Source organism: Ostrinia furnacalis, unplaced genomic scaffold, assembly GCF_004193835.3.
Source record: "Ostrinia furnacalis isolate ACB-3 unplaced genomic scaffold, ASM419383v2 OfSCF5357, whole genome shotgun sequence".
Taxonomy (NCBI): Eukaryota; Metazoa; Arthropoda; class Insecta; order Lepidoptera; family Crambidae; genus Ostrinia; species Ostrinia furnacalis.
In genome coordinates, this window is record NW_021135596.1 from 71,167 (window position 1) to 90,744 (window position 19,578).

The 19,578-nt window shown below is 36.2% G+C and overlaps 1 protein-coding gene across 13 annotated transcripts in view; it reads left to right on the forward strand.

Moving 5' to 3' along the window:
• Positions 1–19,578, forward strand: part of dsx (transcription factor doublesex) — a 204,150-nt gene that overhangs the window by 25,565 nt on the left and 159,007 nt on the right. The gene's annotated exons all lie outside the window — the stretch shown is intronic.

Below are 19,578 nucleotides of genomic sequence, written 5' to 3' on the forward strand. Positions count from 1 at the left end.
TTGACTGACTCTGACTGCGTTCGTGACTAGTTTTTGTCATGTTGGTATTTTAGGGTTACATTGTTTTATAGAGCCAAATGTTATTTTGTAGAGAAGTTCCGTTGCATGAGAGCTTTATCTTTGTGATTAGGGAAATGCATTCGTAGATGTTGCATGTTGGCAATCAAGGTCGTATTTTAAAGATCTGATTATATTTAGCCGACAACGGCAAATCAAAAGGAGGGTTACGAACTTACGATTTTGTCAGGCTATGTATTTTAATTTCCAAGTGACATATATCAGTGGCTTCTAACTGTCAAATGTATAATACATATATTTAATGAGGTTTGTCTGCGGTAGGTTGTTCGTTCTGACATAATTATAACGTAAAACGTATCGATTCATTCAGTTTATATCGTTTTAACGACCGATAAATTTGCCCAATGTTTTTTTTTATTTTTGAGTAAATAATTGTTTAGGGTTGATGTAATTTTATTCAAAGGGTAATAAACGTTAATGTTTTAATTAGAGGCAATGATACTATTGCAGTTGTATAGTTATGGCTGCTATCATTTCACGCGAGGACGTTCGGAGCAAACTGTGCGTAGCTTGATAAACACTGCACTATTTTACATAGGTAGTCTGTACAATTTCAGTCAGATAGTTTTACTAATAAAAAGTCGTTTGCTGTATAAATAGGACCTGCCAAATTGCCTCTATTCTTCAAGATTAACCTTTACATTAAAAACAATATAAACAATGCAACCTTTTTAGCCATTAGCAAGTTTGTCTGTTATATGCTTCTTATAACTGTTGGTCAGCGTGACTTTTTAAAAGGCACCAATTTTAATTTCGAATATTTGTAATTATGTGGTAAACATGAAAAATAGGTATCTATAAATTGATGCACTTTGTCGTTCTCAACTTTTGCAACTTTCCTTTCATCGTTAAGTCATGTGACTTCATTCATATTTTTTTAAAGGTTTTTAATTTTTATGTCATGTGATTTGCATTCTTCGGGCAAATATTATAGTGAACTAGCGGCCGCCCGCGACTTCGTACGCGTGGATCCCGGTTTACCCCCTTAGGGGCCCGTTCCCGTGGGAAATTCAGGAATTTATTTCTCAGTGCACCTCTACGGTACCTAAACTACGTCCCTTCCAAATTTCAAGTGGTAGGCACTTGAAATTGTTTAGCCGTTAAGGCTGTGGCCTGTGCGTTGATATGTCAGTCAGTCAGTTTGTCCTTTTATACAGGGTGTTTGACGGAAGGTTAGACAAACTTTGTGGGTGTATAGGTAAGGTCATTTTAAGAATACAAGTTCGCCCATTTGACCCTAAGTGAGCTACTTTTTTTTTAATTGATATTTTTGTTTATTTAATTTTTTCCAAAATTTGTCCTAAAGACTGCTTCATTTTTTTTTCTCGCTTGATTTCAACCATTTTTTTTATTTGATACTAATAACGAATAACGGGACTATTCCCACCTCTCGTTCCCACTACTGCAACTCCTGTGTAGCCAGGATCTACAGCTTGACCGCCACAAAAACCCAACCAATGAAGGTCAAGTTTGTCCCGGGGGAAAGTTAAACTGTCATTGGACCCGCAACGAAATTAATCAGAAGAACATAGGAGGAGTTCAAAATTAAGGTTCGACTTCCTTCCCTTTCAAAGCGGATGACAGGTGACAAACAAAGGTTTAAAACCTTTAAGAAAAGATTATGCACCACGGACAATAAATTAAATTAAGGGGGCCTATCTTATGAGCAATTAGCAACTACCTGCCAATAATATTTTTCACAAAATCGCTTAAAAGCACGGACATTTTTCCTTGTCGCGACAAGATCGGTCTAATAAATTGCGGAAACAGATGTATGTTGTATTGAATTAAGCATTATATCACGTTCATGTTTCCAAAGATCACACTCCCACAAGATATGATGGGCAGACTGACTGCTCATGACTGACATCATCAGTGGAACACTCGCAAAAAGGAGACGGAACTAGTTTGAATTCGTGAAGTTTATGTTTAAAGTTGCCATGTCCCGTGAGGAACTGCGACGAGCAATGGTCGATTTCTAACCATCGCCTAGTTAGACGTTCGCGTACATTCGGGAAGAATTTATATAAGTGACGTCCTTTGACTGACGTATCCCATCTTTTTTGCCATTCATTAAGTAATTCTTCTTCAACGACTTCTCGGGAATCAAATAATCGACTTATTTTAGAACGATCGCGGCTATTTAAGAAATCGGAGGTTCAAACCGAATTCTAAGTTGAATTTTTTATCGTGGTTTTTACATTTTTTATACTTTGGCGGCTCGTAACTAGCTATGTAATCATTATCTGGATCTGAAACTTATTTTATTTGACTAAAGGCTTGTTCGATATTAGTATTAAATAAAAAATCGGTTGAAATGAAGCGAGAAAAAAAATTGAAGCAGTTTTAGGTCAAATTTCGGAAAAAAATAAATAAAAATCAAAAGTGTCAATTAAAAAAATGTAGCTCACTTAGGGTCAAATGGGCGAACTTGTATTCTTAAAATGACCTTACCTATACACCCACGAAGTTTGTCCAACCTTCCACCAAACACCCTGTATATTTAGATAGATGTGTTGACTGCGTTCCGTCTGACGCATCAATGCATCTCCATCACATTGTGTGATAAGCACTACGATACTAGTTATCGTACCGCTCGGATTATTGCATTTTACTGTCGTCCGCAAACCACTTTTATACCGCATTTGCATATTTTTATGGTTTTCTGGCGGTGAAATTAAAGTATTATAATACCGATGCAACTCTTTGCGATACAGTCGTAAGTCGTAAAATATTCCCGATCGTAAAATCGCGTGAAATAAAAACTGTCGAGGCAAAAAAGTTGCCGACCCATTTAACTTTATCGATGTGCTAGAGCGGCGGCCTCGTGGCCTTACCGTGATAGATTTAGAGATTAAATTCGAACCAACACGGTGCAGCTTCGTAGGTTTATTGTTTAGAGTACTCCGCTGGCGGTGCGGCTATCATTCGGATATTATTTTAGGGCGAGGGATAAATGATGTGGAAAAATGGGACATAAACGAACTTTTGAATATGTTATCCGAAATTTACGAGTAAATAAACATCAAATTATAAATGCATTTAGATTCGCGGTTAATGCGAAAATATTAGGATGTATATTTTATAAAATTGTTCTTTTTTAACTCTTCTGCTTGACTTATGACGTTATTTGAAAATAAAAAAAAATTAAATTAAATATTTTATTCAGCGATACAAAACGACATCAGAAAAATGAAAATAAAACTGTAACTTAGAATTTGCAAAATAACTTGATTAGTAAACATAATAAAATGGTCATTCTCTATGGCCAATTTCACAATTCAACAACAAACAACTTCACAAAATACAATCCAGCATGTAACTACGTAATTACAAGCGTATTTATTTAATTAAACAAAACGATTGCAATACATCTGAAATGTTAGGGACATACGGCTCTGTCGCCTGTAATAGAGCAAGGCAGCGAACATTCACAATGTAGACAACTCAATGAATGCTCGTGAACTTGACAATTAGAGCTTTGTAGGGGACACACGGTCCGGAAAACCGTCGAGCATTTTTTAGTTGTAGCCGGTTTTTTTTCTAACGTTTTTCTTCATCGATATTCAGGTATTAATTATAACATAATCTATTTATTGGATATTTTAATACAAAGTCATAAGTTACCACTACCACCTAAAACAAGGTGAAGACTCCACTATTGTAGAGTAAGTATTCCTTCTCTATATCTTTGTTTAATTTAGAGAATACAGACATCTGAACACATTCTTATAAATCTTAGGTTGTAAAAGTTACAGATTGTCTCAATCTGGACGACAAGATATGGGCATGTGACTTCCATGCAATTGCCTGAGTCGTCATTAGATAAGTCCCGTCCCTCAAGCGGCGAATCATTCACAGTGAAGACAACTCAATGTGCCCGCGTAAACCTTGGCCCCTAGGAAATTACCGGACACACGGCTGCATTGATCGGCGAACAAAATATCATTAAATTAAGTTATTGCCAAATAAAATCAATGTTACAGTTGTGTAATGTTATTTTATTCATATTAATGCCGTACCTGAATTGAAGTCGAAGATATCAATTATAAAAAGTACCATTTTATTGATGTTATTTGCTCAGCATTGTCATCACACAGACACGTTAACTGACACGTTTCATCATAACAATAAATTAATATTAAATACCTATTTTAGACATTAATAAGTTTTAAGTAAACATAATTAATTTATATAAATATTAAGTAGACATTAAACGCTCAACATCAAGAATATTTATTAAAGAAACAAAGGTAAATTAATTGTTTTTTTAGTGAATAAATCCATAACTTTACGGACCTTGATTAAAGTAACAGCTAGTCATGGTGAGTAACATTTAGCATCCTGTGTTCAGACAGCTGCTATTGTGTTAAGTAGTAAACCAGGTATTACTCTCATCACAATGTTGACAACTCAATGAGAATTGTGGACCCTTGGTGCTCGTAAAGTCACAATTAGAGTGGCTACGAGAACCCTCTGGAAATGTAATAGCAACTAGACAGAGAATAATAAGTACATACGCCGTGTTATTAGCAGTCCTTTCAGTACGCATTGCCGCAGATTGGCAACTTATCGCGTTGTAAAGTGGGGCACGTTTTCAATTGCTCGTGAATGAGACGCGTCTATATTTCTGACTTTGTGAGATGGTCTATTATGTAAAATAACACATTTTATGAGGTTTCTTTAAGAATTGAAGATGAATCAAAACATTTTATGTCGGATAAGGATCTAAAGTAATTGTTAAGAGCGTTTACGTCTAGCGTGGCATGTCAAGTTTAGGTAATTTCGATGCTAGTTTTATTCACACTAAAATAATTATGACTGTGTGCGTGTTCTCACGCTCTATAGTCAAATCAAAATACTTTGATCCACCATCGTAAAAGTATGCCAGGCTGTCAAGTGACAGCTCAAGGAAACTATAAAATCTTCAAATCTTCCAACACCGACTCCATAATTATAAATAATGGTATACATTAGTCCTAATAAATAATAAATACGTAAATTCTTTATCAAATAGTAAAATTATCAAAGGTTTTTTACTATTTTGAGAATATTTTATACAGCCTATGTTCAGCAGCAAAATTTTTGAATTTTAATTGTGAGAGATTTTTTCAAATCGGTTCTATTCAAAACAAACTTTTCCTGTTTACTATTCCGGAAAATGCATAACATTTCATACCCACCAGCTGCAGGGGCAGCTAGTGGGTTATTTGGGGTTCTTCCTACCAGAAGGTGGGTAGCCCCTACACCCACTAAAAACCTGACTGTTTCTGCCATGATCCATATAAGTGATATGAGGGAACGCGGGACATCGCCATTGGCTGTTGCCTGTAGCATTCGTCCTTAGCCGCCACCAGACACCTCCATGTCTAGCGACCGAGGCCTGTTAGGAAGGGACAGTTGGAGACCATAAGCTGTCCTCTTGCGCAAAGGGTGTCGGCAGCGGATAACCGGAGTGTCGGCTGAGGCCTCTCGCTCCCCCTTTCCATTGCTTCTTTCTGTGAAAGAACACTTTCACAGAAAGTAAGCACACTATACCATAAGATTATTTGTCTCATCATATATTTTATACTAATGTAGATATTGTTTCCGAAAGCGAGCGGGTTCATTCCGTACCTGTACGCTTCATGCGTTCTCTAGCAAAAGCTGAAAATCAGTGTTCTGCCCTTTTGAGGGTAGTGTTTATACTGAGCTCTTTGCTTTTTGCATCGCTGCGGCACACATCACTCTGACGCAGGGAACTATTTGAAACGCTAGTCATCTTTATCTTATGTTGTTTTGTCACTTTTGTTATGTTGCAACTGTTGAAATTATTACTAACCTGTGTAACAAAATACCAGTGGTGTCACCTAGTGTGTTTCTTGACTAACTAACTTTATTTCGATATTGAATTGAATTTCAATAGCAACTATACATAATGTGTGTGTTAAAAGCATTAAAAAAAGTGTGTTACAACAAATAAACAATTTATCTATCTATCTCACGCCTCTTCCCGATTGGTAGGGAGAGGTCATTTCCAACCGCCGCTCGTTCGCTTAGGCTGGGCACTGTTGGAGCGTGTCAGTCTGCTGCGGTGACTCACGTGCCAAGACTGCAGTGTTAACTGACAACCATCTACAGGCCTATACGGTGGAGGAATGGCCCGAAGCACCCATGGCCCGGTAAAACCTGGGTCGCCCTTTGTGTGAGGCGATCATGCCGTCGCACCCACTCCTCTAATACAGGCAGAACTGCCTCTATGGTGCGACGTAAAATTTGGCTGACGGCCAGGCGTACCCTTCAGCACTCTAGGGCCGAGATCCTCAAGCCTCTACCTTTTGGTTTCCACCTCTCGTGGTGCACGTACACGTACATTTCCCCTTGGGACCTATGGTCACCTCGCAACTGGCGTCTATTCTCGGTTGTCGACACTAGCTTTGTCGCCACTGAGGATAAATGGCATAAATAATATCGATTGTCACCAGTGGTGACACATACTTTCCCAGTTGTAGCTACAGGCTTTCTCACAACTTATGACAAATTAGAAAAATACATCCCAATTATGCCTAGTGGGGACGTACACAAATATTAACACAAATGTCATCGTGCATGACATACACAAAGTAAAAGTCAAGTAAGACCAGATGAATACAAATATTATTAATTTTATAAATAATTCGTACGCGTGGACCTCGTTTTACTCCTTAGTTCGTAAAATTTGTTGTTTGATATCATGTTGATAGATGGCGTTTCACGGCTTCCCCCGCATGAATATTTACAAACGTCAAAAACAGTAGTTTGTCCAGCGCTGTAGATTTTAACCAATGACGATAGATTGCGCTTTTTAGACACGTCTTATTTATTTATTGAAATTTATTTGTCACATATCGTCATAAATTATAGCCTACTAGCTTTCCACCCGCGGCTTCGCCCGCGTTGACTCTGAAAAACCCAAATATTTTACTGAACCCTATTTTTTTCCAAAATAAAATGTAGCCTATGTTACTCGTGGATAATGTAGCTTTCGAATGGTGAAAGAATTTTTAAAAACGGTCCAGTAGTTTTTGAGCCTATTCATTACAACCAAACAAAGTTTTCCTCTTTATAATATTAGTGTAGATAATTATGTTGATCTGGCTTATAAACAATAATACTGTAAAGTTTCAACAAAATCCGTTCAGTAGTTTTTGAGTGAAAGAGTAACAAACATCCAGACATCCAAACTTTCGCATTTATAATATTAGTAGGATTGTTATACCCCGCTACTAATGACAATATTTTTTTTCCCATTTATCCTCAGTAGGGACACAGTCAGTATCCACAACCGGGAATAGACCGGGAATAGAATAGGGAATAGGGAATAGAATAGGGAATATCGGACTANTTAACTATTTAGACGACGAAATTGTCTAACTATTTATGCCTATAACATATTTGTAGTATTACTGGTTAATGATTGTAACGAGTTGAAAAAGTACTGTTTTTGCGCCAAACGGCGTAAACGCTCTTAAGGTTCTTTATGAATTTATTTAGTTGATATCATCAAACTTACTTTAGTATCAAGCAAGACTTAATTTTTGTCCGCTTATTACAAAAAAGTTAAATCCGGGACGAACACTGGTTTAAAGTGATAATATTTCCATACTAAATGTCAACTTAAACCAGAGTTCATCCAGAGTATAATTTTTTGTAAAAAGGGTTTATTTATATTATGTTTTACACTGGGTTTAGGATATTGCTACAAATTACATAAATTTACTCATTGATTTATAATTTAACTTTTTTTTTAGTCTAAAAAAATCCAATAAAAAATGTTTACCAACTATCCTCTAAACATCACACAATCTCTACGTCCGTATATCTCGCTCTTTCTTTGCGGCTCGACTCTGTCGTAAATAAGACAAGTAAATGCACTAAACAAGACTAAAGGAATCCTCCAACGGATTATACAAGTAGTAATAACGAAACTACTGGCTGCCCGATTTATGGTCTCCTGCGAATAACTTCCACGGGACAAACTTGGGGACGTTAAAACTCAGGAATGATAGTAAAAATAACTTTAATACTCCCCGTACTGGGTAATTAATTAAATTCTAGAGAATTTCTGAGATAAATGTATAGCATGTATCTGGAAAGAGCACTTTAAGCTCAATAATCATACCTGAAAGTATTAAGCTGGCTAAGCTTTGAGTTTATGGGTACAAACAAACCACGAACTTTCGCTGTTTGCTAAAAAGGTCTAACTGACTAATGGCGTTCATCGTAGGAAGTAGTGAGACCCAACAAGTGCTTTGGGGCTCGGCTAAGAAGTCCCGAAAGTAAAAAAAAAACAACACATTTTTGTTGATAAATTCAATGCCAGGTTATTTGGCATAATGGGCAAATGTTCGTAATAATCAGCAACAGATCGATTTTTCCCAAATTAAGTTCTCTGTTTTACATGTATTTCTATAATCACTATTGTCTTCAAACAGATGGTCAGTTCAGGATTTCCTCTTTAAGCGGAACATCCACGCGTCTTAATATTCCAACCAGCACCTGACCAATTCATTTGCCAATACAAGGGCGGATGGCGCAATAAATAGTTGAATTAGTACCGTTTATTGCCACTTCGGCGTTAGTGGCGCATTGTTTGGCGCAATTCCTGCTACACAACTGTTGACGTATGCAGAAGTAAGTTATAAAGTTCGGTATAGAACGTCTCACGCGCATCCGGTGTCAAATCCGTGTTAAAATGATTCTCGGAATGATTTGTTTATAAATCTTCTTTTGTTTTATAGAGGAAATAATTTGGCTATCGGTCTACTTTATAGTTCATTCGGAGAACTATTTAATGCTTATATTCTCACGATCATTACTTTGCTGATAGCGATTTAATAATTTTATCATTTGTCCATCAAATACGGGGATCATAGCAACTTCTTCGATACGACATAAACTTAGTTATCGGAAATGTCAAAATGGCCACACATACAAGAAAATAATATTTTGAGCACTTTCTCTGTTAAAAAAAAGTTTTTGTTTGTCACCTGTTATCCGCTTTGCAATAGAAGGAAGCCTTAACTTCGAACTCCTTCTATACTAAGTATTCTTCTGATTAATTTCGTTGCGGGTCCAATGACAGTTAATTTTTCCCCGGGATAAATTTGTCCTCACTGGTTGGGTTTTTATTGGCTGTCAAGATCTCTGTAGATCCTGGCTACACAGGAGTTGCAGCGGTGGGAACGAGAGGTGGGGATAGTCCTGTTTTGTTAACAAAAGTTTGTAGTCTTCTTTTAAAAAAGACAAAAAAATAAGCAATTTGAATACAGAATGGTATAAAAAATAAATTGATTGTTTCTAATCATTATGCAAACAGAAACAATGACCGCACCTCAAACCATTATTCAAAGCGAAAATTTTCTCGGAATCGTTTACCACGATAACGCGTGCGCCCGCGCATATACATACGTCGATTACGAGAAGGAATAAGAATAAGCTGTGCCTAGAATTTATACGGGCGACCACGGTGGCCCGTTTGTATGGCCCGCAGTGGACTATATCGCAGATGTGACCACCATAAAGATTGGATTGCAGTGGGTTAATCATGACATGCAGTGTGTTCGTGGTAGAGTTATTTGAAGAAAGGGCGAGTAGCTTATGCCACATTTGTATAAAAACGTTTTTAGTAAGGTACAAAAAATATATTTTCCTAGTCCAAAAGAGGTGTTCACTAATTTTTCTCACTCAATGACACTGTAACCCAAAATTGTTTTACTTTCTGCTGCTGCTTCTCTTGAAAATGAACTTTTTTTGCCACGAAACTAAATCACAGAATAGTGTGGCTGATGGTTTTGTAGGGTTTTTGAGTCTTCCAGTGACTTGGCCCACTTTTAGCTTGGTCCATGGGCTAATTCGCGTGAAAATCTACTCTAGAATCTTAGAAATGGGCCCAGTCACTAGGAGAACAACAACTATATGTATAACAATTCAAAGTAGCAACTTGGCCCGTGGACCAAGCTAAAAGTGGGCCAAGTCACTGGAAGACTTGGGTTTTTGTAAGTTTTATACCAGTGCCGGCTGTTACTTTAAATCCATTAAGAGTCATGACAGACGTCGTAGCGCATACGTTAAGTATAACACCTCTTTACTCGTAGGTCTTACAGGAGCGTGCAGTGCATAAAAACAATAAGGCAGTCCATATGCAAAGGTTCATTGGTGAAACTCTACTTGGACTAGTCCTTGGTAATTGAGGGTTACGGGTGAAGCTTGTTTCCACATTCTGCCAATCATCACTTTTCATCAAGTGAGATGTAGGCCAAAAGCTTCCCCTTTGTGGTTAAAATAACAAAAATAAAAAATATGCGTATCTTTAACTAAACTGCAACCTTCCACTACGCTACTAGAAGAAACATAAGAGCAATAACGTAGCATCTCAGAATCAGAAACTATTTACTACAAGCAATCAAATTAATTAGTAGGCTTATTAACTTTAGGTAAGATTCAAATCTGGTAGATACTAATCGGCCATCAAAGTTTTATGTCGTCCATCAAAGGTATAACCTGTAAACATAGTTTAATGAGATATAAAATACACTACGATCGTTAAACACAGCTTGATTCCATCGTATAAGATTGTATGTAAATGACATATAAAATTATTTTAATGTAATATGGCGGCATCGGCTTACTAGTCAGTTCGTATTTCACTGGTATAAGGTACTAATAGTTTTGCAACTAGTTTCTTGGCAACACGTTGCGTAGTAAAATCTAGATATTAGAAATGCAACATACTATAAACACTTTTAGTAAGGACATATTCTTGTAATAGTTTTTTAATAGGGGCTGAGCGGAGGCCTCACAAGCTGTTAAATCCTAGGTAGAGCTATTTGTATAGCTACGTTTGTAAGCAAGAGGTAGCTAAATAGAAAAAGATGCTTTCAGCCCTTCCCCTTATATCTCATTAAACTTTTTTTGGTATTCTTCTAAGCACACCATGCAGAAATTACAATACCTACATATTATTAGGGTAAGCACCATCTAATCTTAAAAAATTTTCCAAGCTGTTGAAAAGCAAATGTTCTTGGGCTTGGGTAGTACTATTTGTGAATTAAACTATCTTGCAAAATAATTAATTCAGCTAATACTCAGGCTAAAATTGGTCTAAAAAAAGATATAAAAAAATATTGAATGGTGGAGTTTGAATTTAGTTTTGAATGTCATATCACACCACGGACCTAAATCTCTTAGGCCAACCCGTAGATCTGAAAACAACAACTCGAAATCACAAACAGAAAATTTTCCATTTTTATCACGCAAATAAAACTAGTTTTCGCGGAGAATGTGGACTTAGGTAATCGATTACATCATCGATTGTCTAAATCGAAAACATCTGCAACACAATGGCACGTATTGCGACATCGTGCCTGCGGTGTTTGTAAACATTGTGGGAGTATAGTATTCTACTATTCTAGTATTGGAGTAATAAATAACCTCTTTTATCTATTAAAACAATATGTCCTATTATAATCCTGTCTTTCCCTCGATTACAAGATTGTGATTGTTGGATTACTTTCAAAACATACCATCATAATTGATTACTGTGTCAACTTTACCTATTGATATCGTTAGTTTAATGACCAATAGCATGTTCAATGTCCATTCTGTGGTGGGCTTTGGTTTAGCTTGCAATACGCTTTCTCTACCAAATACCTACACAAAATTCTACGTAGATTTTTTTTTACTATTTTTTTTACTTTTCATACTGCACCTCTAGTCTAGTCTTAAACTTGTACTATGGAAGCTAGACAGCGGATATAAACTTACTAAATACGTGTTAACTGACTTTTATGGTTACCTTTTTATACGGAAGGGCTACAGATACAAAGATTTTCTACCAGTGCAGCATTGGTAAAAAGGAACAGTTTATCAAGATTAAAATTGACACTAATATAAAATCAAATCCGCTTTGAGTTAAATTCAAAATACCCCTTCAATTCGTCAATAGAAAACTTACCAATTTTTGTCAAACTGTGAATAAAGCAAAAAGTAAAACTTTCACACCCCTTTATAATAAAGATTCAGAAAAGACCTACTTGTATTTTTTAGGTCCGCTTCATTTATCATCCTAAAAGCAAAAAGTCCTGTAAGCAGTTCAGCTTTATGCTCGTCACTTAAGTTTACGCCGGAAGTTTGGAGTGTCCTGCCAAACGAGCCGGATCTACGTGCAAGTTGTCTCAACTCAACACCCTCAATTCTGCATGTTGAGCAAACTTAAGATAGTCAAAGTCAAATCTAGTGAGCAATTATTTCTGCTTTGTTGAATGTTATCGTGAAAACAAAACCGAGAATTTTTCAAAGTTAAACAGCGGAATTATATTTTTAGAAAAATGTGGTTTCTCGAAATACTTCTTTTTTACATGAACAGCAATAAATCCACGTAGTTTTTAAAGCAGATTCCGATAATGGCAATAAATCGATTTTGCGATTATTTTGAGTTGTGACACTCTTTGTGTGTCAATTTATATTTTCTTAGATTTTTCTGTGATTTTGCTACAATAATGTGAAGTCTGTTTATGCTGTCGACTGTACTTTATAAACTGGCAGAGACAAGAGATATAAACTATCCACTTTATGTGAAACACATAAACCTAATCACTTTATTGATATTACATTACTTTCTGACGAATGCCTGACCTGTGCCGACTTAAGTGCTAAAACAAGCTTATGAAATTGAACCTATCCCCTCATAAATAGCGGCGAGGTTTAGTGAAACTAAGTGCTCCTAAAGGTTAGTTTTATACTTCCGTAATAACACCACAACGGTATGAGGATAGTAACATCAATATAATAGACTAAGACCTGTTTAGTCTCGTTAATTATTATAAAAATTAAACCTAGTGACTGAATCTAGCTAAAATTCTATTGCGAATTGATAATAATTTCCGGCCTGTATTGGTACATATAAATTGGTCTGTCCAATTTGATAAGTCTATTGTTAATTTAGGTAAAGCTAAAAGTTAGATAGCTGACATTTTTATTTTAGATAATTATTTAATGCACCTGGCAGTGCAATGATATAAAACGAGGAATACGTTATTAGACACATTTTTTAAATGAAACGAAATAGGTACATGGAACGTCCGCAAGAAGTCTTTTATTCTTTCCAAAAAGTCTGTGAAAAGATATTTAGGTAAATACTTATTTTCACATACTTCCGAAATACCTACTGAGTTTTTTTCGCCTATAGGCGGAGTGTGCCCCGGAGTGTGACTTATTTTCAAAATGCAGATCATAATGTGCGCACCGTTCCAATTCCCCGGTCTCCCTTCTACTTTAGTGGATAGTAGGGGCTGCCTGCAAAGCCACTTTCATAGCCGCAATAAAAACTTTTCATTGGCTCACGTCAACTCGGAGGAGGTTTAACTTAAACTTTAGTTTATCTCCGTTTTACGGCGTTCCCTCTATTCTACGCGTCTACCTCATTTGAATTGTTAAAATATCCTTTTAACTTTGATAAGCTTTTCTACGGTGTCCTAACTGAAAGTTTATTAAATTATATTTTTTGAGTTACCCCCTTTTATTATGATTGCCTCGTTTTATATCTGCTACCGACTGTATGCAGATTTTGGTTCCAAAATTTAAGCTTTTTATCGGAACTGACTATCTGATGAATTAACTAAGGAGGAGCCACAGTGTTTTATGCAAGCAAGAATTTATTGAAAGTTAAATCAAGTCCGGCGATTTTGTGTCGTTGGCTTATAATACCCATGTAATCTTTGCAGTGTTTAAACCAGGAGGGGTCTCTTAATGATTCACGCGTCGAATCAGTAAGCTCAGCAGGATTTTTAGGTACCAATTCTCTTTTTATCAGTCATTTATCACTCTGTGGAAGGCGGTTTCGTTATGACCAACCGCTCGCATTATTTTAGCAGCTTTTACACGTGTTATTTGAAGACTTTGGTCCTGAATGTTAAGGTTGAAAATCGAGTGGCGTTTTCCGTGGATCGGCGTAATGTGACCGCGCAATGGGTGGGGAGTAACTGACAGATATTAATGATTCCTAGACTGCGTCGGTACATAATTTTATTGTACTACATACTGTGATATTGGACGATGGGCTCCGTGGTCCAGGTGCCTTGATGGCTGCCTCATAACATCTCGTGTTACTTTGATGAATCTCACACTTTATGGCTACAATTTTGACCAATAACTAGTAGCCACTTTATGATAAATTTCAACTGTGACAATTGAGAACTGAGCTTACAGAGAATTTAAATTATTCAAGATTAATGGCATCTGTAGGCCTGTAGGCATACATTAGCATTTTGGCTTCCGAAATGACATATTGGGCTTTCATCGCTTAGTGATGCATCTTCTACATAAATTACAATACTTTTCTTTTCTTTTTAAACTGGGACACCGTTTTGGTGTGCATTAATTTAAATGAATCAAAATATTAAGATCTTCACATCCTCTTTAAAGCATTACTAATTTCTACCCTATAAAGATGAGGTCAAATAAAGTTGAAAACTCTTTTGCTGATTTGGCATATTGCTTTTTATGCAACTTTATGTTAGAAAGAAAGAAAGAAAGAAAGAAAGAAAAATATTTATTCGATGCAAGTAGGTACACAGCAAGATAATAACTAAAACTAGACAACAGAACGTCTACAAGCACCAAAATGGCATCAGCTCAGTATACGCCGTGACGGCAGAGAGCGCATCACGACCACTGGTATTCTGCGGATGCCAGTTGAGGTAAAGGGCGCAGCTCGCCCAGGAACAATCGGTTAACGTAACAAGTAATTTTAAACCTAACCTAACCTATATGTTGGTATAATTATTCTACTTAAGGAGTATAGCGGTCCCTTGGACCATCTAAACGGCTTGTATCTGACAGCTTGATTGTCAAGCTTACAAACCATACTTAATCCACATGACTCAGTATAGTTTTCCATAAATGCTCTCTTCTACCTAACCATACAAAAATTCCATCCGCAATGACACGGATATTTCCAACAACCAACAACAGTTAGAAATCTATGTATGCATGTAGCAACAAAACGTTGCGCAAGACTATACAATTGGCGCGAAATATATTTTATGTTCGCTAGAGCGAGCGTGAGTGGAACATACTATATTGTAATTGCTTCACCATTTTGAATTCTCATTGGTCACGCCTCCTTTTTACACTACACTGCGAAAACACGTGTTGCTCAATTGCAAACGGATTCTTATTAGTTAATTATTAATTACAATACCACTCATCTCATTAGTAATTAAACGCACAACAGTACTAACTGCACGCTGCAGCTGTATCGCTATGATTGATGCGTTACATACTTTTTGGTCGAGATTTATTTCTCTTGTAGTTTCATGTGATTACTTTTTAATTGGTTACTAATTAACGCGATTTGTATAACAACGAACAATACTAAAATTAAGTGTAAATGGTCTGGTTCATCAGTAGTTTTACAATATGAAAGTAGCTCATTGATATTTATAGACTAAGTTTCTAATACTTTCAAATTAATTGTATTGGGTGTTTTTTAAGAATGTTTTGAGCTGTAATTGTATATTATTTTAAGTTATACGAGGTGTGTATGAAATTTATCAGCGTTGTGTGCAATGGCCGATCGGGCATCATAACAGTAACGGAGGAATTTGTGTAAGTTCCACTTGGCTTGTTTCGGGCTGAGTTATTGACTTTGGATGTACGAACTGATTGGAAAGCTTTTTTAACAACAAATAATATAAAGTACAAAAGATATTTCGATTCATTTATAATTTAGAAGGTTGTACAATTTACACTCTTTTTACAAGCTTTATTTAATTTTAATCCTTAAATTGAACCGACAAATTTTATTAAAGTGAACATATTTTTTTTTACTGAACGATTGAGATAGGTCCAAATTACAATCACAAAACCCATGATTTATTAATTTATTAAGTTTTTGAGCTTTTGTTTGGTTCTCTTTTTTTCTTGATTCAGAATTACATTTTGCTTTAAAAGGNATAAAAAGCCATTCCAATGTGGGTGGAGCTTTTTCTTTGTCTAATAACTTTTTTCAAAAAGTTCCATTACTTACTCATAGCTATTTAGAATCAATATTAATCAGTTATAGACTTTTACGGAAAAGGAGTTTTAAAACAAAAGACTACACAAGGGGCGGCTGTGACGAAGCGTCCGGTTGATACGGGCACAAAGAACAATTGTTCCATCGGGAACACTGGGCTTGGTTATAATTGATTAGGGTTAACAACTATACTCATATTTAGCATTTCGTTTGCTTAATTCGTCAAGGTAGTTTGACTCTAGCAAACATTTTGAGGTTAATTTTCGTAGATTTTATAGAATTAGGAATGGAATGAATTTTGTATTTTGATTTAGTTTTTGCTTCAATTAATATTTATGTAATAACAACCATCTAATAGAAAATAATTAAAGTATCGCTCTTTCCAGGGCGCTTATACACGTCCCAAATATAACTTGCCCTACCCACTTCGGGACAACATATTATGGGCTGGTGCTGAGAAGAAGTGGCAGAAGAAACTCATTCACCTTTGTCAGCCTCTTTCATTTTCATTATTTCTAAACCTTTGATCATCCTACCTACTTTTTCCTTTCAGAGCGATGTGCCCATATTGAACTAAAAAAATCTTTCAATTTTCCCAACCCTTTGGTCACCCTGCTACTTTGTCCTTTAGCTACGTGACTGCCAGCGGAAGCGGCGATAACTTATCACAAAATACCTACTTGTTGTATTGTGTTGTACTTGTGTTGGGCCGAACAACGCTTTGTTTGGGGATACGGCACGCGTCGGATGTTGTGTTGGGTATTTCTTCTCGTTGCGGTAGGGACAAAAGGAAGTGGGGTTTATTTTGGTGTTTCTTAATGTAGACATTCAGGTTAGGTACAAAATTTAATTTAGAAGTCCTCCTGTATGCTTCTGAATAATTTCGTTGCGGGTTTAATGACAGTTTAACTTTCCTTGGGACAAACTTGGCACTATTTGGGTTTTTGTCGGTGGTCGAGCTAGATCCTGGCTACACAGGAGTTGCAGTGGTGGGAATAGTTCTGTTTAACTACAATATTTTTTCATTCGAAAGTGAATTGCAATATTTAGGACTCTCATCATCAGAACATTTAGTATCCACTTCAGACTCTTCTAATACCAGAGATAAATGGAGGATTCGATTTTGATTGTGGAGTTAATGACGTTACGTTTTTTTTTATTGCGATTTTAATATTATTGACATGATTTTCATGGTTGTGGTTTTCATTTCCATCTACAATGAAAAAATGAAGCTTAAATTTTAATTTAAGCTTAATCAAAAGTTCTTCTTTAGAAGAACTTTTGATTGAATTTCCATTTTATAAACATGAAATGATATTTGAAATCTTTCGTTTGGCGATGGATTCTAAATGCCTCTATTACCTATGTTGATAAAATGAGTTAAACTTACTATCATAGAGTACCAAATAAAAAAAATATTTTATGAACTTGCGTGGTTTTCCCATATATCATATTAACGGCAAGTCGTGCAGTATTAACTTGACGCAATACTATGCACTTTATACGATTCCGTTGTGACGCAGTGTCCTTCTGAGGGTCATTAAAGTTTACGACCCTTTCATGATCTGGACTAGTAATTAATAAGGCGACAATGTAGCGAATGGCCGCCAGTTGCACGATATGTTTATTGTTTAGCAATTAAACACTTCGTGGGTAGAAGTTTGCCTTTGCACGTGCATTGCAGTGTGAACTTAAAGATCATTAAAGTTTGAAAAACTAAAAACCANGAAAACCACTAGGGGAGACCGAGGAGAGTTGTGACATTGTCGATTTTCTGAAACCTATTAACTAGGTATATCAGCGAGCTCGCAATAGCGCGTATTTGTTTGCTCCAGACTTAAACTAAAAACGCACACTGTTACGGAGCTCGCAGGCAGTTAATAATTAAGTTCCAAAAAACCGACGATGTCAGAACTCTCCTCGGTCTCCCCTAAAGGAATACTTGAAATATGAACTGCTTTTGTGTGATTCAGTAGAGTACAATAGAGATCTCACTCTTTCCGCGGATATCGTAAAAGGAGACCAAGGGACAATATGAGAATATCAGGCCTCCCCAACCCGACTGGCTTGACTGGGGAATGTAGACCAAATCCTCCATTTGCCTTTGGTAAAATATAGAGGGTCGTGCTCCCTAATAATAGGACTAAATGATTTATTTACTCTTTGTTAAGGGTTCTGAGGTTCTTAATTTTATATGTTTTATAAGCTGCCATGTTTTAGTTAAGTCTATTGCAGGTTATAAAACGACCTAATGATTATTTTATTAGCGGATAATTAAGACAATTTACGCTTGCAATGTTTCCTAATAACATACCTAACTGGAAACTAGTAATAACTAGAAATAATCACTAAATTAATGAGGAAATAAACAACTGAAATGTTTCATTGCAGCTCAACCGGAAAAAAGTTTTGTGGAGCCTTTGTAACGTACAAAAAACAAAACAAACAAGAATTTTCTTTAAGACGCAATCACTAACTAGCCTAAAGTAATGTTTGAAAACTACAACACTGGCACAAAACTCAAGATTTAACGTCGGAAATAAAATAAAAAAACCAAAGAAGTGACACATCTATTCTTTCCATTCTGAAAAGTTAAAAAAAGTATTTAAAAACTGAAGACTTGGCTGTATGGTGTATGCCTTTGCTTATCCTGCAAAATTTAAAAAAAAATACAAAAAAAGTCCGACACACACACTGCTGTTTTTTTTCTTCAAAATAATACTCAACTTTTGAACCGCGATTTTTGTGTCCTCGCTCCGTTAAGCTTTTTCGCACAGCTTTGGTGGTATGATTCACACCACCAATCACAGCTTGGCCACGCTTCCTTGCACTGCTGCCTCGTATATCAATGGTGGTATATTCCTCGGACCACCAAGGTGGCAAAAAGCATTTCAATCAAGAAGTAGATCTAGGTATGTTTTTGTACCATTTTCTGCAAGCTTTCATGTGAATTACTTTTTTGACTAACTCATCTCTCGATGCAGAACTCGGAGGCGAACTGTAAGGAAAACAGTGGTGGCGATCATTAGATCGGTACTCGTACCGGTCGTAGTGATACTGGGACTCCATAGAACCAGAATAGCCGCTCAGCACAAAAAATAAAGCTCAAAAAATAAAGCTCATCATCTCTAGGTATCTATTTGACTCTAGTGCAGATTTATTCGTTCTTTGGTCCGGGTAAAGTACTTAGGTTCGAGGTGACACTTTGTATTATGAAAACTAGTTTGAAAGTTCTTTTCTACAAAAAAATCTCGATTAGAAATCTTTCTCTTTTTTCCTTTAGTTACTGATTTAAACCCCAACTCCAAAAAAAACTACATAAATCAATCACCTTTTTATTTTTCTGTAACAAAATCTAAACCACAGCCACACTAAAATGTTACACTCAATAAAGCGTGCTATAACACCATCCAGGCCAATTTAATAAGAGAACATGGTCTGACGCGGAAATCTTGTGCCATATT